Source organism: Vulpes vulpes, chromosome 11 (assembly GCF_048418805.1).
Source record: "Vulpes vulpes isolate BD-2025 chromosome 11, VulVul3, whole genome shotgun sequence".
Lineage (NCBI taxonomy): Eukaryota > Metazoa > Chordata > Mammalia > Carnivora > Canidae > Vulpes > Vulpes vulpes.
Genome location: NC_132790.1, coordinates 34,548,684 through 34,569,821, shown reverse-complemented (window position 1 = coordinate 34,569,821; position 21,138 = coordinate 34,548,684). Strand labels below are relative to the sequence as shown.

The 21,138-nt window shown below is 40.7% G+C and overlaps 1 protein-coding gene across 47 annotated transcripts in view; it reads left to right on the top strand.

Moving 5' to 3' along the window:
• The window catches only part of DLG2 (discs large MAGUK scaffold protein 2), a 1,531,179-nt gene that overhangs the window by 1,190,584 nt on the left and 319,457 nt on the right, over positions 1-21,138 (top strand). The window lies entirely within an intron of this gene.

The window sequence follows — 21,138 nt, the reverse complement described above, 5'->3', positions numbered from 1 at the left end:
ACTTATTAACCTATTCACATAAAATCAAGCTGCAGACATGTACTAAACATCTACTAAATGCCAAAAACTACAAAGTGTTAAGGATCCAACATGAAAAAATATTGTGTCCTTAATGAACAAACAGGCCCATGTGGGGACACACACACACACAAATAGGTTATTTCCAATATAGCACAGGAAGTACGGATGGCAAGTTGTGGGGAAGCACCTGGGCACAAAAGAGGCTGTCATTAGCCCAGCCCAGGAATGTGAGAAGGCTTTCCACAGGGGATGCCTCCCAACAAAGACAAAGTGAGAACATGGAGAAGTAGGGATAAAATGCCTAATATTTATTGAGTATCTGCTGAGTACCAAGTAATGTAATGTACTATGATTTCAACAAATTCTAGTCGGGTTGAAGGCTCAGAGACATGAAAAGATTTGCCTAAGATCACACAGCCAATAATGGTGGTATTTGAACCTCGGTTGATTCTGATTTCAAAGCTATGCTCTTTCTGTAATGGCAGCCTTCAGAAAACTGATTTTGGGGGTTTGCTTACATCTGAGGCTGTCCACACTTTAAGTCCATTTAGTGAGAAAGACATAAATGCCTAAAATAGTAGAGCATTTGCAAGAAGAGATATGGGCCACCACAGGAAGTCATTGTATATATAGATCCTAAAATTGAGGTGACTTAGAAGCAACATCTAGATTCTCTGAAGCTTGAGGACAAGGACTATATCTGATTCATCTCTGCATCCCATTGCTTACCAAAACCCAGCTACTGAGCAAATCTTTAATGAATGAATGAAAGACTCATCCTTACCCACTTCTCTGAAGGCAGCTGGGAATCCCAGGGCTCCTCTCAGTTGTATTTATCTAGAAATGGGCCAAAGGGCACCTTCTGTCCTGAAGATTCAGAATATCTTAAAACTTTTAGCTTTCTGGCCAATGGAATGTGTTTTCCAAATCAAATCCTTTTCTAATGCACAAATAGGAATTCCAACAGATCAGGAAAATATTAAATAAATATTCTAATGCTAAATATGTGATGTTTAATTTTTTTAAAAGGATTATATTGGACAGCCCTGATGGCTCAGAGGTTTAGTGCCGTCTTCAGCCTAGGGCGTGATCCTGGAGACCTGGGATCAAGTCCTACATTGGGCTTCCTGCAGGGAGCCTACTCCTTCTGTGTCTGTGTCTCTGCCTCTCCTTCTCTCTGTGTCTCTCATGAATAAATAAATAAAATCTTTTAAAAAAAAAAAAGGATTGTATTTATTTATTTGAGAGACCCAGAAAGAGAGAGCACAGGCAGGGGAACTATCAGAGGGAGAGGGAGAAGCAGAGCACTGCTGAGCAGGGATGCTGACGTGGGGCTCAATCAATCCCAGGATCCCGGGATCATGACCTGAGCTGAAGGCAGATGCTTAACCAACTGAGCCACTCAGGTGCCCCATGGGCTGTTTAATTTTAAAATATGTTTATACATTATATGGTCTCATTCATTTGGGGAATATAAAAAATAGTGAAAGGGAATAAAGGGGAAAGGAGAAAAAATGAGTGGGAAAAATCAGAAAGGGACAGAACATGAGACACTCCTAACTCTGGGAAATGAACAAGGGGTGGTGGAAAGGGAGGTGGGTGAGGGGTGGGGGTGACTGGGTGACGGGCACTTAGGGGGGCACTTGACGGGATGAGCACTGGGTGTTATTCTATATGTTGGCAAATTGAACACCAATAAAAAATAAATTAAAAAAAGAAAAGAAAAAATATTTGGAACTGAAAAATGAAAATAAAATAAAATAAAATATGTTTATAATATTTACTCTTCTTCCAAAAAGATGTTTAGATGAGTAAGAGTTCCTCAATAAGCCTCAAGGGGTAAACACTTGATCCTAAGCCTTCTCCACATAAGCATTGAAAATACTCTATCACAGCTGACCCCCAATAAAGGGAAAACCATGCACAGATCTCAGGTTGTAAGGAAGGAGTGATCCTCAACTGAAAGTGGACTGATTTTTAGCTCCAATTGACTTTTGCCTCTGACTAACCTACTTTGCTAGCTAATATCTAATAAGCCTTACATATAAGCTTCACCATTTCTATGTATGAGGTCCCTTGCTTTGGACATTATCTTATTTGATCCACATAGCATTCCTTCAGGATAGGTTGGAAAGAGACCATTTACCATTTTATACAGAAAGAAACTGATGAGTTTAGTGATTTTCTAACCCAAGCCAGTTGGACACCAGAGGTAGGCTTCCTATCACAACCAGCTTCTTCACCTATAATGCTAACTACTCTAGGAAAAAAACCTAATGGCAACATGGTTAATTTATGTGCTGGAGTTCTGGACCCTGGGACATCTGGGTGACCTAAATGAAAAAGGAATTTGTTGGGGAAATAACAAATAGCTCCCTGGATCTTCAGCAAGCCTGAGGATGCAAGGTCAGAGGCCGGGGAGAAAATCCTGCTGAAGGACAGTCTGTTAAAGATGCTATCATTGAGGCCATCATTCCTGGCCACTTAATACCAGGCCACATTGCTGGAGGTGCTGTATTTAGTATTCATCCCCATTTCTGGTACAGAGCTCCTAAAGCACTTGGAACTTCCTATATGATGAGGGCATTGAATCAAATAATGTATTTAAGCCATTGGCATAGTCTCTAATGAGAACTACTTATTTAGTCATGCATTTATTCATTCATTCACTCATTCATTTATTTGTGCAACAGTTTATTCAGGAGCCATTATGTGCCAGGCATTATTGTAAGTATCAGGAATATAAGAATTGGGGGAGAAAAGAGAAGAAACAGACAAATTGCTGCCTCATAGTGCTTACATTCTAGTGCGAAAAGCAAACAATATATTTTTTTAAGTAGTGGATAAGTAAATTATATAATCTATTAGAAGATGTAGAAAACCAGTGGAAAAACAAGAGGAATTTGGAATGCAGAGAGAGGAGTTGAAATTTAAACAAGGTTGTCAGGGTGGGCCTCAGTGAGAAGGTGGCATGTTAGCAAAGACTTGAAGGAAGGAAAAGTGGGCCATGTAGTTCCTGATGGAGGACAGTCAGCATCAAGTCTGTGTAAGGTGCATGCCCAGTGTCCTGGGTCCACTCTGGGGTGGGAGGAGAGAAGAGGAATAGGAGGTGAGGACAGAGGGCTAATGGATGGGTCATAGAGAGAACAGCCTCTCAGCCTCTGTAACAACATGACTTTCACTCTGAGAAACAGGAAGAGCCATGGAGGATTATAAGCAGAAAAGTGACATGATATAAACTTGCTTATATTTTAAGAGGATCACTCTGGCTGCTTGTTGACAGGGGGACCAAGGGACAAGGATGGAAGCAGGAAGCAAGCTTGGAGTCTACATGAATAACCAGCATGAGAGACAGTGGAGGAATGGACAACTGTGGTAGAAGGGGGGAAGTGAGGAGTGATACTGGATTTGTTTAGAAGGGATACTACTGGTTGAGCTGGAGACTATCTTCCAAGTGGAGAAGGTAACAGGTAGAGACAAACTGAGCCTATAGCACACAAAGGTCCTCCTCGGGGAGAAGAGGAGGGACCAACAAAGGAGGAGGAATCCGGTAGAACCTGGGAGCTAAGAAGAAAAGTTTTTCCAGAAAGTGGGACCAACTGCTTCAAATGCTGTTGGTCAGTCACCCAAGACGGGAACTGAAAATTAACTGCTGAATTTAACAGCATAGAATTTACTGATTCAAATGAAAAAGCAGTGTCTGTAGTATAATCGAGTGAGAATCCTTACAGAACAGATTTCTGAGAGAATAGCAGAGGAGTTCATGGCAGTGATTGCAGTTATCTCCTCTGAGTTTTGCTGAGAAGGGCTAAGTAGAATGGGATGGCCACTAGAGGGTAGAGTTTTGTTTGTTTTTATAACAACTTTTTTTATGTTAATAGAAACAGTGTTTGTGTGTTGATGTAGAGGGGGGAAATTAGTGATTTATTTATCAGTTCCCCTAAATATATGTATATTGAGTGGAAGAAATGGAAAACACATCATATACATGACAAATTATTATTTTTTATTCTTTGATTAATTGAATATCTCTTTTTGATCCATTGTGTTTACCATTGAATTCCTGGCTCCTGAACAGGTCCTCGTACTTTGTGCTGAATATGAAAGCATAACTCAAGTACTATGCCAGGTGCTATAAGGAAGAGGGTGTTGAACCAGACATTGATCCCACCTTCGTGGAGTGCTAACCTAGGAAAGACCCAGCTGAGCATGGTTATAATGCATGGCAGATATGATAAAAAGGAACAATCACATTGTTTTAGTCTTCTCCTCCTACTGTTTTGTTTAAAATAAATAGTAAGTTCCTTGACATCAAGTATAACCTTGATCATCATCACCACCACCGCTGCCACCACCAGCACTCATTTCCCCATATAGAGTGACCATTCTCAATAGCTGACACACAAAAGGAGAGTCAACGAGCACCCCATCGGCAGCACTCTGCCCTTGTATAAGCTATTTCCCTTTCTACTACCCCCAGATTCCCAAGGGACACCTTGGCCTTTGCTTCCTAACCTCTGCCCAGGTTCTATGCAATTGCAGGACTTGAAGCAGCAGCAATCATGGATCATGAGGTATGAACTACCAGCTAGTGCCTAGGTTGGGGGACTCACCTAACTCATGTAGGCTAATGGAAAAGAGAGGAGAGACACATGCAGAATGGGAATAGGATCCTTCTGAGACTCACATGAAGATCATGATGACATGGCAAGCTTTAAGAATAAGGAGTTAAATAACTGAAACTTTGCCCTCCAGGGCCTTCAGTCTAATGGCAGGTCAGAGCAGGAAGAAGGAGGACAAATTCTTAAATAAGACCATATTAAGAGGCAGAAGGAACTAGGATAATGTATAGGATTATAAAGAGAATCTTGGGAAGGAGAAAGGAGTAAGAACAGACAGATGCTACAATAGTTCTAGATACTACAAATTGTTCCCCTGCAGAAAATCCTATCTTACCTTGTCTCCATGGAAATTCCTATGGTGGTGGAGGTTGAGGTGTTCATGTTCTGAAATTACAATGTCTCAAAACTGAATGCCTCAGAACTGCTAAAACCACAATTCCTAACATATAGTAGATGCTTAGTATATTTTAAAATTAAATTATAAAAACCTATCAGGCAGGAAGAAATAAGGATTATATTTGAAGCATAGCCTATTATAAATGATTCTAATTATAAGATCAGTTGCAGGTAGGAAAGTATGCCAGAGATTGGTTTGGTGAAAACTAACCAGGCAAAACGTCTGAGATGACCACCAGGTGAACTAATTATTATAAGAGCGTCAAGAGTTCAGAGAAGGGAGAAATTTATTGAAAAGGAAGGGAGGCAAAATTAAAGGACATACAAGAGACCATAAGTGGAGCTCAGATATACAGGGAAACAGCCTCTCCCTTCCTCCCCCATCCCTGTGTCCCCACAGCTAAATAACACCCCATGTTTTTGGTTTGGTCTTGGTTCCTTTTCATAAATATTTCTTCAACAGAGTTTGAGTTCCTTGAGGACAGAGTTGTGCCTTGACCATAATTGCGTCCCAGGGTCTAACCCAATGTTAAGCACACAGAGGTGTCCGTGAGTGCTGAATAGTGAATGAAGGAACTTGAAGAAACTTCCCTAGGGGAAGAAAGATCTTCTGAGGGTTTGGTTGCAAATTTTTCCCTGAAATGCACAAATGATTTTTTTTAAGTTGTCAGTGTCATCTAGGATCTGACACATTGCCTCCATTTTCCAACACTTAAGTGTTTGGGAGAGAAAATACTAAGCTGAAAAGGTGACAAGAAAATGACTGAAGTGTGAATCAGTGGATGGTATCCCAAGGGTAGCAGAAGAAGCCACAGTAGTAAACCAGTAGAAAAGAAAATACCCCTTCCTTAGTCCCCAGACCCATGGCATTATCTGCTCCAGGAGAAATGATCTCCAGGGATTCTTTTTACTGAAACATCTACTCTCTTGTCCCCAAAGCCCCGAAGACAAGATAAATCCCTCTGAAGGCAGGCACTAAGGTCTGGACTCTTCAGTCAGAACTGTATCTATCTTGTTGCTTACAAAATGTTTAGTATCATCGATCTAGTGGTGCTGCATGATAACAAGGATAAAAATTGATTGTTTCTGAATACTTTCTGGTTTAGAGACCAATGTTAGGTTTTAATTCTCAAAGCAAACTTGAAACAGACAGGGGATGCACCATTATTATAATTTGTACTTTTCGTGAAGAAGTCAAGCTACAGAGAAATTAAGTAGTGCATCCAAAGTGGTTAAATTAAATGGGAACCTGGACACTTAGCTGCTCTTTTTTTATATATACACCTCCCAGATATTTTCATATACTGTGGAATACAAACCTAGTACTCGAAGATATGTAGTAAATAGCCTGTTGAGACAGATGTTATTCCTCGAGAATGCCACCAGATGGCAGTAAAAGATTTTGCATAAAACTGTGTACACTGATGATCGCTGACCTGTTTGCTGGGATTTTGGCCTAATTGTATTTTTTTTTTTTTTTTAAGATTTTATTTATTTATTCATGAGAAACACACAAACAGAGGCAAAGACAGAGGCAGAGGTAGAAGCAGGCTCCTTGCAGGGAGCCCAGTGTGGGACTCGATCCAGGGACTCCAGGATCACGCCCTGGGCTGAAGGCAGATGCTCAACCGCTGAGCCACCCAGGCGTCCCACCCTGATCATATTTGATTAAGTTTTAAAACTGGTTATCATAATGCTAGATTTTTAAAATATAATTCAGGAATAAAAACTGGATTAAAAACTAAAAGTAGTATGTATGGCTTTGCTTTTTTATTTTTATTTTTATTTTTTTTTAAATATTGAGGGAGTCCCATTTTTACAAGTAACAAAGCACTGAGAATCAACCAGGAGCTCTTCGAAGCCAAAATTTCTTGAGAAACCTCAAAATGAGAAATGTTATCCCTTTCTTAACAGGGACTGATCAGTGATTCTACTGCTTGAAGGAAAGAGAGGGATCAGTGAAGGGCCAGTAGTAAATCTTCCATATAATCTAATTGCTTGTTATTTCTCTGTGTTTAAGTCTACCCTGGAAACAAACTTTCCTGATGTACCATGCTAGAAATGATGCTGTGATCCAAACTACAAACACATTTATTGCCTACATCTCTCATGTTTTTTGTGTAACATAATGACTAAATTGTGGCTCATTTTTTTCATATATTTTTATTCTACTGACACATTTATGATAGAATTAAGGAAGGTATAAACTACATGTTTCTTTCATTCTTCCACCTGCCTTCCTATTCATTGTACATGTGCATGCGTTAGTTATCTCTGAAATTGTGAATGTCACAGGAAAGCATGTTCTTTCTCTGTCTGACATAAATAAGTCTTCATTAGTATCCCCTTTGGTGTGGTAGACTGTACATTAGGCTCAAAAAGATGTCAGTGGTTTACATCAAACATGTGTAAAAACTTAAATTGAATGTCAGATATCTTTCTCTTCCCCATGCTGCCCAGATTTTTTTCTGTCTGTCCTGATTTCCCTAATCTCTTACTACTTTCAAAGTCATGGTCTTTTTTTTTTTTTTTTTACAAAAAAGAGTACAACTCTCATCTTTCCTTCTTAAAAGAGACTCTCCTTTCAACTCAGATAGCTCCCCATTGTATTTTATAAAATCATATTCTTCCTTGCAAAAAAATCTAATACAAGTTATTAAGATAATATATCTATCATTCCCTTACTAACACCTACTTAAACCTTCTGCTAGGAAATGAGATCTCCCACTCTGTTCATTTATCCACCCATCCATGCCTACAGCAAACTTGATAGGGACTTTCAGTGCCCAAATTACTTTGTTTTATAGGATATAGTGATGACTAAGCCATGTGTCATGTCCTCAAGATGCTTTTAGTCTAGAAGAAATGAGTCAGTTCACACAGAGTTATGCCATAAGAAAAGGACAGAGAGGCCAGGGAATTCCTTCATAGGAGCAAAACCTGACTGGCATTCTGGGTTGGATTTGCACTCTAATTAGTAATAAGAAGACCCTCCCAGATCCTCCTGCAAGCTTAAGATAAACCACCATTTTATCAGATCACAAAAGGAGAGCATGCAGTCCAGTACAGAGGTGAGAAGCCAGGTGCTTAAGAATTCTGAATGCCCCGAGCCCATGAGACATGAGATATGGGACATGAGGAAGGCCTCTGAATTGTAGACTGAGGAATCTGAGATCAAGGAAAAGCAATTTCCAGGTACAGCCAGGTGAAATCTGAGGAAATCCTTGACACACACTTCCCTCCCATCCAAAGTGAAACCAGGGAAACTTGTGACTTCTCAAGGCTCTTCCAGCTCCAGCATTCTAGGAGTGTATGTGTTTGAACTTTGTGTTTGGAAAAGGACACACTGAAAGTTTCTTAAACAATTACTTTATAATTAATAACTAGAATTTTCCCTTTAAATAAGGAGCCTTAAAAAACAAAAATAGGGGCAGCCCGGGTGGCTCAGCGGTTTAGCACTGCCTTTAGCCCAGGGCCTGATCCTGGGGACCCAGGATCAAGTCCCACGTCGGGCTCCCTGCATGGAGCCTGCTTCTCCCTCTGCCTGTGTCTCTCATGAATAAAGAAATAAAATCTTAAAAAAAAAAAATACAGAATTTGTTTAAAAATAAATAAATAAAAATAAAAAACAAAAATAAAAAGTGAAGGCCATGCATGCATTTGTGCTTTGTCAGAGTCCACTGGTTATAAATTAGTCATGAGAATAAGGGCTAAATTCCCCCATATAGCTTTTTAAAATTTTTGTCTGCCCTCATCTCTAAAACCCTCATTTCTCTATTATCTAACCTCATTTAACATCATGTCTTTCCTTGGAATAATCCCCCCACCCGATATCCTTCTGAATAACTTCTATTAATCCTTCAGATCTCAGGGTACTTGTTATACTCTCAAAGTTCATTCTCATGTCTCCTCTCTCAAATCCCACCCCAGCCTCCCTGACACACAGAAACATACCCAGGTTAGAGTTTCCTAATGCACACATATACCCAGTTCTTTCCTTATCACGCTTGCCATGCTAATTTGCAGGGACATATTTAATACTCAATTTTTCTCACTGGTGTAAGCCGGGAAAATGTCTGTCTTGAGCTTCTGACACATAATAGATATCCTCTAAATAGTTACTAAATGAGTAAAGTTAAGTTATTACTTTAAATCAGTAGGTTCTTTGTGAAGACAATGAAATGATGCATAACCACTAACGCACGACTTAGTACATCTATATTGCGCAAGACACAGTGCTAAGTACTGTCCCTATAGGTTGGCTCTTAACTTATTACCAAATGATAGGAATATATGTAATGTAACAGTATCTAAAGAATGTTTATAAGATTGTGCCTAAATATCTCAAAAATAAAAATGTCAAAAATGTAGTTCCGTCTTTGGTATAACAACCACTAGAGGGCAATGAAAGCAAATGTTGAACATCTTTTAAAGGGCAAACAATTGTAATTTTTTTCTGAATAAAATCTAGATAGATGATCTATCTTATGTTTTTGGGGTAGTTTATAGGACCTCTAGGCTGTAGTTTCTGTGATTACAGGTTTAAGTTATAATTACTTCTGTAGTGTGGTATTAAAGCCTACATTATCTGTGATAATAATATCACTTTATATTTTGTGTGTTATCTCATTTGAACTTCACACAAAACTAGCGGGGAATATATTCTTCCAATGGAAAAACAGGTTCCTATAAGAAAGCAAACTACCGGCACCAATCCTATAAGTACTTGTTGACTGTTTCCACTTACCAGGCAAGCAAAACTCCTTGCCCAGGCAGACAGTCTAGGAAAATACAGTTCCCAAAATTAATTGCACCAGTTTAGAATAGAGACATCTGGTAGCAACTCCTTAGAAAAAGATTCTTTGGTTTTAGGTGACCACAGGTAGCCATCTGATAAGCTGCCACAGTGTCTATCTAGAAGCTAATTACAGCAAGTTAATGTTGGTGCCTAGGAAGGGGACATGCTTCTGGACTCTAGGCTGAATGTACATGATATATTAGAAAGTGGAAGGAAAGCTGGGATGCCTGAAGAGGGAGAGATCAAGGGAAATGAAGTTAGATATAGGGATTCTTAAGCATGTTTGCTCTGGAGTCCGAAAGGGCAGTTCTAATTTGGCATATACACTAAAAATCAAAAACTAATAAATCCAGGGATCTATGTTGGCTCATTACGCATTTCAAACATGGAAGTCAGTATGTATTTGTAAAATGGTAGAACTCAGGATTCACTTGCTAGAGAAGCCCTTGACTGCCTCCGTCTGAGCAGACATGAGCAGTCCTTTCTGCAGGGCCCCATAAGGCCTAGAAGAGGTGGGACTGGCCTCATGCAGCTGTAGTAGCCATCTCTTGTTCATCTCTTGAGTTGCCATGAGCAGGGCTATGGGAGTCCTACGAGTTAGCCAGAGAGTGGGTGCTGCAGGAGGGTATTTCCTTGGCCCAGGGAAAGCTCTGTGTCTCCTGTGGGAGACAGATATCCTGCCTGGGGCTCAGCTGGCCCTGCACCCTCATCTCTAAGATGGCAATGTCAAGTATAAATATATAATGGAGTTTACTTACAATTCATTGCAATAAGGTCTCCATTATAGGAACCAGATTGGTTAGAATAGCCTGTGCTATCACTATTTTATTAAAAGGCTTGAGTGATGAACTTGTCTTTGTGAATGTTGCTGAAAGCAAACTGAAAGGTGAGACAGTGGATCTTAAATATGGCAGTCCTTTCATGAAAATGCCAAAATTGTTTCCAGCAAAGACTGCCTTGTTACTGCAAGCACCAATTTAGGGATTATCACAGCAGGTGCACACCAAGAGTAAATCTACAGGCCATGTCAGATGTACAGATGTATTTCTTAGTTCACACAGCACAGCTGAACACAAACACCGGTCATTTGCAAAACACTTGGAAAGAGGGAGTTGGAAGAAACGAAGTATTTTTATTTGGTTAAGTTAAAGGACAGAGAAAGTAAATGTCCTTTACTTACTAGGGGGAGTTTCAGAGAAGTAGGATTTGAATTGGGTTTCCCAAGGCAAGGGTGACAGTATAACAAGTGGCTATCAAGAAGGTAGAGCTTTCTCAGCCCAGAAGAGAGCATGGATAGAAGTTGAAAAGCTACTGGTAAAGGATACTCATGGCAACACTGGAAGTACTTGTCTGAATCACTGGTTTTGGAAACCTCTACCCCTGCGTACATTTCATGTCTTCATTTTAGTTTCCTTTGAACATTTTAAACACTTCTTCTCCCACATATCCTCTCACACTTCTCCTACGCACTCCCAATCCTCTGACTCTCCCACATACGTAGCCAAAAAAAAAAAAAAAAAGTAAACGAGATTTCTCTCTCTCTCTCTCTCTCTCTCTCTCCTTCGTACTAATTTCCTCTAATCTTTTGTTCAGTAATATGTCACAGTCAGAACAAGTTTCAGCTCATTAGCTGACATTCTTATGTCGTTCCCTTGAAATAGTCAAGGATTTACTCTTTTTCTTAATAGCCAACAATAAATGAGTTTTAATGTCTCTTATCCTTTGCCTGAGGCTGAAATTTCCCCAGCATCAAACTCAAATTTGAGCCATCTAAAACAATTCTGGAAAAACAAAATGAGGCAGATTTATTTTACCATTTTTTTCCTTAATCTAAAAAGCAAATGACATATATTTTGCCCATTACACTTTTTAAAACCAGGAAATAATCCCCCAAAGCAAATTTTAAATATTATATGCCATTCATATTAAAAAGTATAAAATTAAAATTTGCTTTTAGTAGTATCATCCACTAATAGTATTAAGTTGAACCATGCAAAATTGTCACTTTTGTAGGTCAAATCAAATACTGGCAATTTTGTATGGTTCAAACTAATATTCAAACTAATATGGATTTGTATCCATCTAGTACTCATAGAATCCCCACAGATGTCTCAGTCCTTCATCTTTTGGTTAGAGATTACAGCCATAGATGTGGAATGCAAAGAGTCTTCAGAAGGGTTAGGCCAAAAAAGCTGTTTGTATTGGTTTACTTATTTGAAAAGAATATTAAGGCAGGAATGTTTTCTAACTTTCCATATTCAAAGTAACAACCACCATTCATTGAGTAGTTTTTGTATCCATCATCTTATCTTATTCAGTTCCAAATATTACTGTGCAACTCTTTGAGAGTAGATATTCCTGTCATCACTCCATAGATGTGAAAATATAGTCTCAGAGCAGGTAGCTTGTTCAGAATCACACGGTGGGTGTAAGATAGTGCCAAAATTCCAAACTTGAATCTAGTGGACAAAACCCACACTCTTTCTCTTCCATCACACTATAAATCTGTCACTGATTTGTTTTTTAAGATTTATTGATTGATTTTGGGGAGACAGAGAGTGTGCATGCACGTGCATGTGGGGGGGAGGGGTAGGCGGGGCAGAGGGAGAGAGAGCATCTCAAGCAGACTCCCCACTGAGTGCGATACCCAAGGCAGGGCTCAGTCTCAAAACCCTGAGATCATGAGAGAGAAGTAAACAGTTCTCCAAAATGAAATACTGATTCTCATCAGTACTTAATAATATCGATACATGTTAAGTTTCTTGCATAGAAACTTTGAATTTCTACAATTACAATCTTTGAGATGAAATCCTATAAGATAGGAGATCCTCGTTTAGAGGATACAACAGAGGCTGTATCTAAATAAACTTGGCATCCTTAAGACATGCCATAGGACCTGAAACATAATTAAATCTCAGATAGATGCTTCTAGAATGAGTTTTTGAATGAGTAAATAAATGAATGACTTTTATAATAGAAGTAAGCAGAATAACTACACAGCTCTTTGTGGAATCAAATATCTTACAGTATATATGTTCTTTAACTGCATGATTGAATCACAGAATCATAACTCTGAATGGAACCTCACAGACTCCTTTGCACAATGCTTGTGTGTTTAATAAATGAAGGAGCTAAAGTGCAACATTCCAAAGCTAATTGCTGACAAAATCCTGTCCATTGAGCATTCTGGAAAACATACCGGTCTCTGGATTTTGCCACCTATTGGGACATAAAAGCACTAATCTAAAATAGGGAATTATCCTATGTATATTTTGATTCCTAGGATAAATACATATGTGTATATATGACTATACATATATTCATATAGAACTAAGTGCAGGACAGCTTGCTTTCTTTAAGGAAATAATAAAGTTAATTGTTTTATTGCATATGTGTAATTGGCAAAGATCAATATTAGCCAGGAATATCATGCCTATAAGGCAAAAGTTTTTTTTTTTTTTGCTTAGAGAACTTCACCCATTTACTGATTTGGGGGTATATTCAAAGTCCGGAAAGGAAACTTACGTGGCCAGACACCCATAAGCCAGCTTTAAAGAAGAAAATAAAAGGGTAAATTTTCATAGATACAACAGATACTTTTACATATGTTATCCTAAAAAACACATTGTACAATTATACACACTTGTCTTGGTGATTTATTATTTTTACCTACATCTATTTTATCTTTTATTCATTGAAAAAGTCATACCTTTTGCCTGGTTTCCCTTTCTCATGATACCTGGCTTTTAGAAGGAGCAATATTTAAAACCTGTATGTTCTCTGCAAATGGGTGGTATGTGTGCATAATCACCTATTGTCATCTAATGTTCATGGTTTTCAATCAACACTTCCACATTTCCAATGTGGCTTTTCCCCTAAGTGCTTCTTCAACCCCATACTTTGTATCTGGGGCATATACTAAAATTCTATCAACACAATGATGTTTTCATGCTTTTAAGAGGGAATGATTTTTTGGTGAAGGATGGATAGGAAATGGAGGTTACCATGAAGGCGATGTAAGCCTTGAACTATGCCCACATCCAAAAGCCCAAATTCAAGCTGCTGTTAAGTGGCTGGTGCTAGGTAAGGAGCTGGGGGCAAATGGGGAGGCAACTTTGGAATCTAGATTATTTAGGTTTTAGCAGTAATGTTAAAAAGGAGGGCAAACATTCTATCAGTTTCTTGATAGGCAAGAGCGCTCTGCATTAGAAAGAACAAGTGGGTTTTGTTTTTTTTTTTTAAAAAAAAAAGGTTTTATAGCAGTTCCAGGGCTCTATAAATCACAGGGAGCTTCCCTAGAAGCCCAATGTAGAAAAACCCTAAGTTAAGGCTTATCCTTGACTCAGAGCCACAGAGCATCAGATATAAACAAGACAGGCTGAAGTAGCCCTTGAAAATGCAAGCAGAGATCATTTTATTTCATTTTCAGAGCAAGCTCTTCTGGTTTGCCTATATTTGACAGCCAACCCGGTGTTTTCGTTGTACTAATGGTAGAATAAGAAAACTTTTTAATTTCCTATTAGTGTAATTACAGGGCTCTGGCAGAAAGTCGGCTTGGACTTCAGAGGGGGGATACAATTCCGCTTAGGTGGTGAACACAGTGAGTCGTAGGCTGTCCCCGCCACGGAGCAGGAGGAATCCACCAGCGGAGGGAAAGAGGATGTAGCCAGAGAGTGGAGGCAGGTCGGTCGGAGGGAGGGGGTAAGGGGGAGGCGAGAGGCAGCAGCGGCAGGAGGGAGCGGAGCCGGCCGCAGCGGCGGGGTAAGGAAGGGGAGCGAGGGCCACGCGGTCGCGGATGCGGAGGCGGATGCGGATGCGGATGCGGCGCTGGGGGCGGAGCCGGGGGTGAGACCCGAGGGCGCGGGAGGCCAGACCCAGGCGGGGAGTCGGGGCCGTGGCTGCGCCCAGCGGGCCCGGCCTTGGGGGGCGCGGGAGCTTCTCCCGGTGGCCAGACTGTGGCAGACGAGGGAACGGTACTGGGAGGCAGCCGAGGGGACGGGGACGGGGACGGGGAAGGGGAAGGGGAAGGGGAAGGGGAAGGGGAAGGGGAAGGGGAAGGGGGGGGGGGGGGCTCCAAAGGACCCGGAGTCCCGAGTGCGGCCGCAGCCCGAGGTCGCGGCGGGTCCCGGGGGGGGGGCACGGACGGCCCCGCTCGACGAGGGAGCTGCCCCAGGGCCCCCCCACGGCGGTCGACCTGGACCGCGGTGCTCGGGGAGGTGCACCGGGGAGCTCGCGGGGATGCCCCGGGCGTCGCAGCTGCTGCCGCAGGGGGCCGGGACCGGGCGCAGAGGGCAGCTGCGGGGGCACCACACGCCCGGCCCGCCCGGCTGTCGACGGACGCGGGAGGCACAGCAGCCCCGGCGCTGGCGGGCGCGGCCAGCAGCCACCGTTAGAAGTCACCCTTTTGTGGCATCCTGGGATGGGATGGGATGGGATGGGATGGGATGGGATGGGATGGATGGGATGGGATGGGATCCTGGGATGGGATGGATGGGATGGGATGGATGGGATGGGATGGGATGGGATCCTGGGATGGGATGGATGGGATGGGATGGATGGGATGGGATGGGATGGGATGGGCGGGCGTCAGTTCAGCAGCACCTGGCATCGGCGCTACCAGAGGAACAGAGGCCAGAGCAGCCAGCATCGCAGACAGAGCAGTGAGAGTCTAGGGAGAAAGGACACAGTCTGTGTGACACATCGCAGCTCTAACCCACTTCTGCTGGGTCGGAGGCTTTTAACCTCTCTGTGCCTCCGTTTCTTCCTTTTTTAAATTATTTTTTATTTTTTTAAGGTTTTATTTATTTATTCATAAAAGACACACACACAGAGAGAGAGAGAGGGGCAGAGACACAGGCAGAGGGAGAAGCAGGCTCCACGCAGGGAGCCCGACGTGGGACTCGATCCCGGGTCTCCAGGATCACGCCCTGGGCTGCAGGCGGCGCCAAACCGCTGCGCCACCCAGGGATTCCCTCTTCTGTCTTTTAAAAGCTGACCTTAGAAAAGTTCTTGGAAGGATTAGCATTAACAAGCACAGCATAGTACCCTCTTGCCCAAGATTTGGTTACTGGTATTACCCTTATCAGTAACTTCTTTGCCCCCACAGTTAAATTTCTGGTCACAGTTTGAAGAAAGCCGATTTTACTGGATTTCTTCCTTTCTTATTCCTCTCTCTTTTCTTTACTGTTCTCCTCAATTTCCCCCCCCCCCCATCCTTCTCATTATTTACTGAGCATTTACTTTGTGACAGGAACCAAATCATGGCAGTGGAACCTGATTTCTTGATGTTTTTTTTCTCTCAGGCAGAGTGGCTTTTTGGCTTTGTTCACATCCAGAGCTCTGGCAACTAACCATGGAAACTCACTTCGCCGGGGAGTTGTTTTCTGTGGGGAGCAACATTCTGTGCGCTAAATTGGGAGGGCTGGAAGGAGGGAATTGGTTAGTAATTAGAAAAATTTAAATGACTGAAAATACCTCTCTGACTGTGTAGATGGAAAATTTTCTGATGTTTACAATATTCACTTGGGACTGAAGGTAAAAGATTACACACAGCCTTGGCTGCTTTTAAGAAGTCCTGATACATACTTGAGAGAACAAATACAGTGATGAAAGAGATAATTCCAGAGGATGCAGTTCTTCCTCACCCTTTTGATTTTATGGAGTTTGCCATTTTAGAGAGTTTTGAACTCTATCTCTTGCTTCTTCTGGTTTTTCCAATGACGAGAAAGAAACTTTTCATAAAATCATTGACTTTGAGAATTAAGGTTCTATGTTGTGTGGTCTACTTCCCAGAAGAGGCCACATTCAAGATGGCGGCTCCAACATAAAAAAAAAAAAAATGCCCATCCTTAAAGAAAGGATCCTTAAGATCCTCCTTGTTATTATCCTGCATATCCCCTCCAGTAGCTCTCCTGTCTTCACTTTCGAGTTTGTCTCCTTTTCCTTATTAGCCAATGGAATTGGCCACCAAATTTTTGGTGAGCTGGTTAATGATGCTTCCTTAGAGGAAAAGGAGTCCTTGGGAAGCTTAAGACCTCTTCAGAGTAGAGGAAGAGATTCATGAGGCACATGTAATTGTAATCACCCTAAATAATAATTTATGAGGAAGGAAATTTGTGCCCCATCCTGGGAATACAAGGAAAGTAAAACATTGGCTAGGACTGCCTTCATAGGGCTTATGGTCTAGTTACTGACACCGATTCATTAAAAAAAAAAAAAAAGTAATTTAAATTGAAAAAGAAAGCAGGGATCCCTGGGTGGCGCAGTGGTTTGGTGCCTGCCTTCAGCCCAGGGTGTGATCCTGAGGCCCCGGGATCGAGTCCCACATCGGGCTCCCTGCATGGAGCCTGCTTCTCCCTCTGCCTGTGTCTCTGCCTCTCTCTCTCTCTATGTCTATCATGAATAAATAAATAAATAAATCTTTAAAAAAAAAAAAGCAAATTACATAACACTGTGTGATCTATTTTTGAAGACAGTAACTATATAGGAAGATAATTATAAATATTTTTGCACCTATATACATTCAATCACTGATATGTATCTAGTATTATTCTAGACATCAGGACTATAGCTTTCCCCACATTTATCCATGTGTGGGGAAAAATGCATAAAAGTTATATATTCAATTTATTACCAGTGGTGACTTGAAAGTTAGAATTGAAAAAAAGAGATGTACTTTCCTTGCTGTTCTTTTACATTATTGTAATTATTTATTTATTTATTTATTTATTTATTTATTTATTTATTTTTAAGATCTTATTTATTTATTCATGAGAGACACAGACAGAGAGTGAGAGGCAGAGACACAGGCAGAGGGAGAAGCAGGCTCCATGCCCGGAGCCCGATGTGGGACTCGATCCCGGGACTCCAGGATCATGCCCTAGGCCAAAGGCAGGCAGTAAACCACTGAACCACCCAAGGATCCCCTACTGTAATTATTTAAAATGAACTTGAGGGGCACCTGGGTGGCTCAGTAGGTTAAGCATCTGCCTTTAGCTCAGGTCATGACCTTGGGGTCCTGCTCAGCAGGGAGTCTGCTTCTCCCTCTGTCTCTCCTTCTGTGTTCTCTCTCCCTCTTGCTCTCTCTTAAATAAATAAATATTTTAAAATATAAAATAAAATGAACTTGAATTCTATACTTAACAAAAATAATAAAGCACTATAAGGGGACAAAAATCCATGTAATAATGCCAGGTTATGAGACTAATGGCCAAGTGAGTGTACAGACCATTAATAGGAGGCCTGGAAACGTAGAACTTGATGAGGACACGAAGGAAGATCAAAACTTTAGGTAATCCTAAGGAACAGGAAGCATGACAGGGAGAAAGAAGTCCATAAGGAATGGTGTTGGGCTAGGAATGTACAGGAAGCTTCTGGTTGCAGCAGAGGGTTTTCTTGGGAGAGGAGGTATGTAATAATATGAGGGAGCAAACACTAGCATTCTCATCTGACCTTTGCCACAAATACAGAGGAGCATGCAAGTGACTTCATTTCCTGGGCCTCAGTACCCTTACCTGTGAAATGGGAGGAATGACAAGATCAACTCTCATGTTCCCTTACATCAGAGAAATCTATGGTCTTATGAGACTAGAGAGAGGTATAGTAAAAACCAGATTATGCAAAATCTTAAAAAGGAAGATACAAAATTTTCACATAACCAACAAGCAGTGAGGAACATAGAAGAATATGAACATCTGCATCGTATGTAAAATGTGAAAAACAGTATGTAAAGAAAAGTAGACTGTCCATGATATATAGGATGGCTGTCAAAATAATAGGAATAGAGAAAACAGAAGGAGTAAGGGAGGGAGAGAGAGAGAGAGTTTAAAGGAAGGTTTGCTGGTCAATTAGAAGTCTAGTTCACAGGGCGCCTTGGGTGTCCGACTCTTGGTTTTGGCTCAAGTCGTGGTAGGGTTGTGAGATCAAGCCCTGCATCGGACTCCCCCTCAGCCTGGAGCCTGCTTGGGACTCTCTCTCCCTCTCCTTCTGCCCCTCTCCCCTCTATAAAATAAGATGAATAAGTCTTTAAAAAAAAAGGTCTACTACACAGTAATGGATTGTATCTTGATAAATAACAACAAAAACATGAGTTCATAATGATACTGAAAGAAAAGAATAAAGGAAAAGTTATTTGCACAGAATACCAGCTAATGATTCCAGCAGAAATAGAGAAGTAGAAAATCACCAATTTCCAACCCTAAGTAAAATAGTTGTTTTAGGCAAGCATAGTCAATAGATGCTAAGAAATATTGAGATGAAAGTTTATTGAGAAAAAGGATAGTCATGTGGTCTCAAAAAATTACCCTCCAGATTTGCTGGAGGTGTCATTCTAAAGGTGCCCTTATTTTATATTTTATATATTATATAAAAATATTTTATAAATATTTTATTTATTTATTCATCAGAGACACAGAGAGAGGCAGAGACACAGGCAGAGGTAGAAGCAGGCTCCATGCATGGAGACCAATGTGGGACTTGATCCGGGGACTCCAGGATCACACCCTGGGCAGAAGGCAGATGGTCAACCGCTGAGCCACCCAGGCGTCCCTAAAGGTGCCTTTAGATTAGAGAGATCTGGTGGTCCTTAACCAAGTGACCAAAATTACTATCACCAATAGTGAGACAGCCTCACATTTTAGACTTCCTAATGTGATACAGTAAAAATTACACAATGTTACTCACTAGATTTTGATAAAATTGTTTGATTCTGATCAGGAAGAAACAGACAAAACCAGAATGTATGGTAGTCTTTAAATATCTACTTTGAACTCTTAGAGAAAGAAAAAAAAGAAAAGAAAAGAAAAAACTCAGGGTCATAAAGGAAAAAAAGAAGGTAGTTTTTTAGGTTAATAATGAGTAAAGACATAACCAAACACAATTGATAAACCTTGATTCAACCCTGGATTGAAGAAAAAAAAAAGACATTTTGAAGAACAACTGAGAAAATTTGACTAAGTGTAGTATATTGGATGGTATAGAATTGCTGTTACCTTTTTTTGATTTAGTAATGATAATGTGTTTATGCAGAAAATATCTTTATAGTGAGGAGATGCCTTGCTGGTATGTTAGGTTTGGAAGTAGCAGGATGTCTGCCATATATTTCTGAGGGTTCAGAAAAAACAAATGTGCATGTTTATGTGTGTATCGGCAGGCAGAGAAAGGGAGCCAGAGGGAGAGAGAACAAATGTGCCAAAATATTAACAACTGCTGAATCTTGAGGAAAATGTCTTGATCTTTATGTACAGTTCTTCCAAAATTTTCTGTAGTTTGTAATTTTTCAAAATAAATAGTTGGAAGGGGGTCTATTGCAGTAGTCTAGATGGAGATTTAGAGCTAGAGTAGCAAATTAGAAAAAAAAGAAAAGTAAAAAATATTTTGAAGGGACAATAGATAAATAAATATCATTTCTCAGCAATAGTGGTAAATATAATTCGATTTCTATTCAGCATTTGTGCCTGTCAGGTCTCCTCCCCTTCATCTAATTGTATAACAATTGGAAAGAGGATTCAGGAGTCCTTGACACAGTTTCCCTGAACTCGGAAAACCTGTTTCCTGGGAGCTTTTAGGCAGTGAGATGATAACCTTATTTTTAGGTAAGGAATAAGTAGGAGAAATGACGATGTAATTATAGACAACAGTCAGATGCCAAGATACACATAAGCCCAAACACAAAAGAATGTCATTATCCTGAAGAACTATAGTGAAACAAACATCAGGTGAGTTCTGCACGCAGTAGCTAGAGTTAGAGTTCTGCATTTCATGGTTTTTGACCAAGATAATTCCACTAGCACCTTATTCCTACTGAAGCCTTTCAATACTTTAGAAACGGACTATTTGACAGATATGACCGGTTTTTTCTTCCATTAAAATTAATTTTAATGCTTATGATTAAAGTCATCCATGCAAGGGGAGAAGAAAAGAAACCAAGAACCTCTTCCATGTATAATCTCATTGAGGTTCATTTGGAATTAGCATATCTATGTGTATTATTGTAGGTGCGACTGCATTTTTGGAAGGACAATTTTTCACTGCATGTGACTGTACCACACTTTGCAGAGCATTTAACATGCCTGCGCCTTGCACAATTAATGTCAAAGCTCACCCCAGACTCTGACATTTTAAGAACAAAGAATATCCCCCCCTCCTCCACACTTCCATGCCCAGTCGAGAACTACTCTTAGATCCTAGGCCACTGAGGGCAGAGCCATTGTTTTCTTCACCAGTACATTCCAAAGCTCCGTACAATGACTGTCACAAAGAAGACGATCAGGAACTCTCTGTTCATTGACTTTATGTAATGCG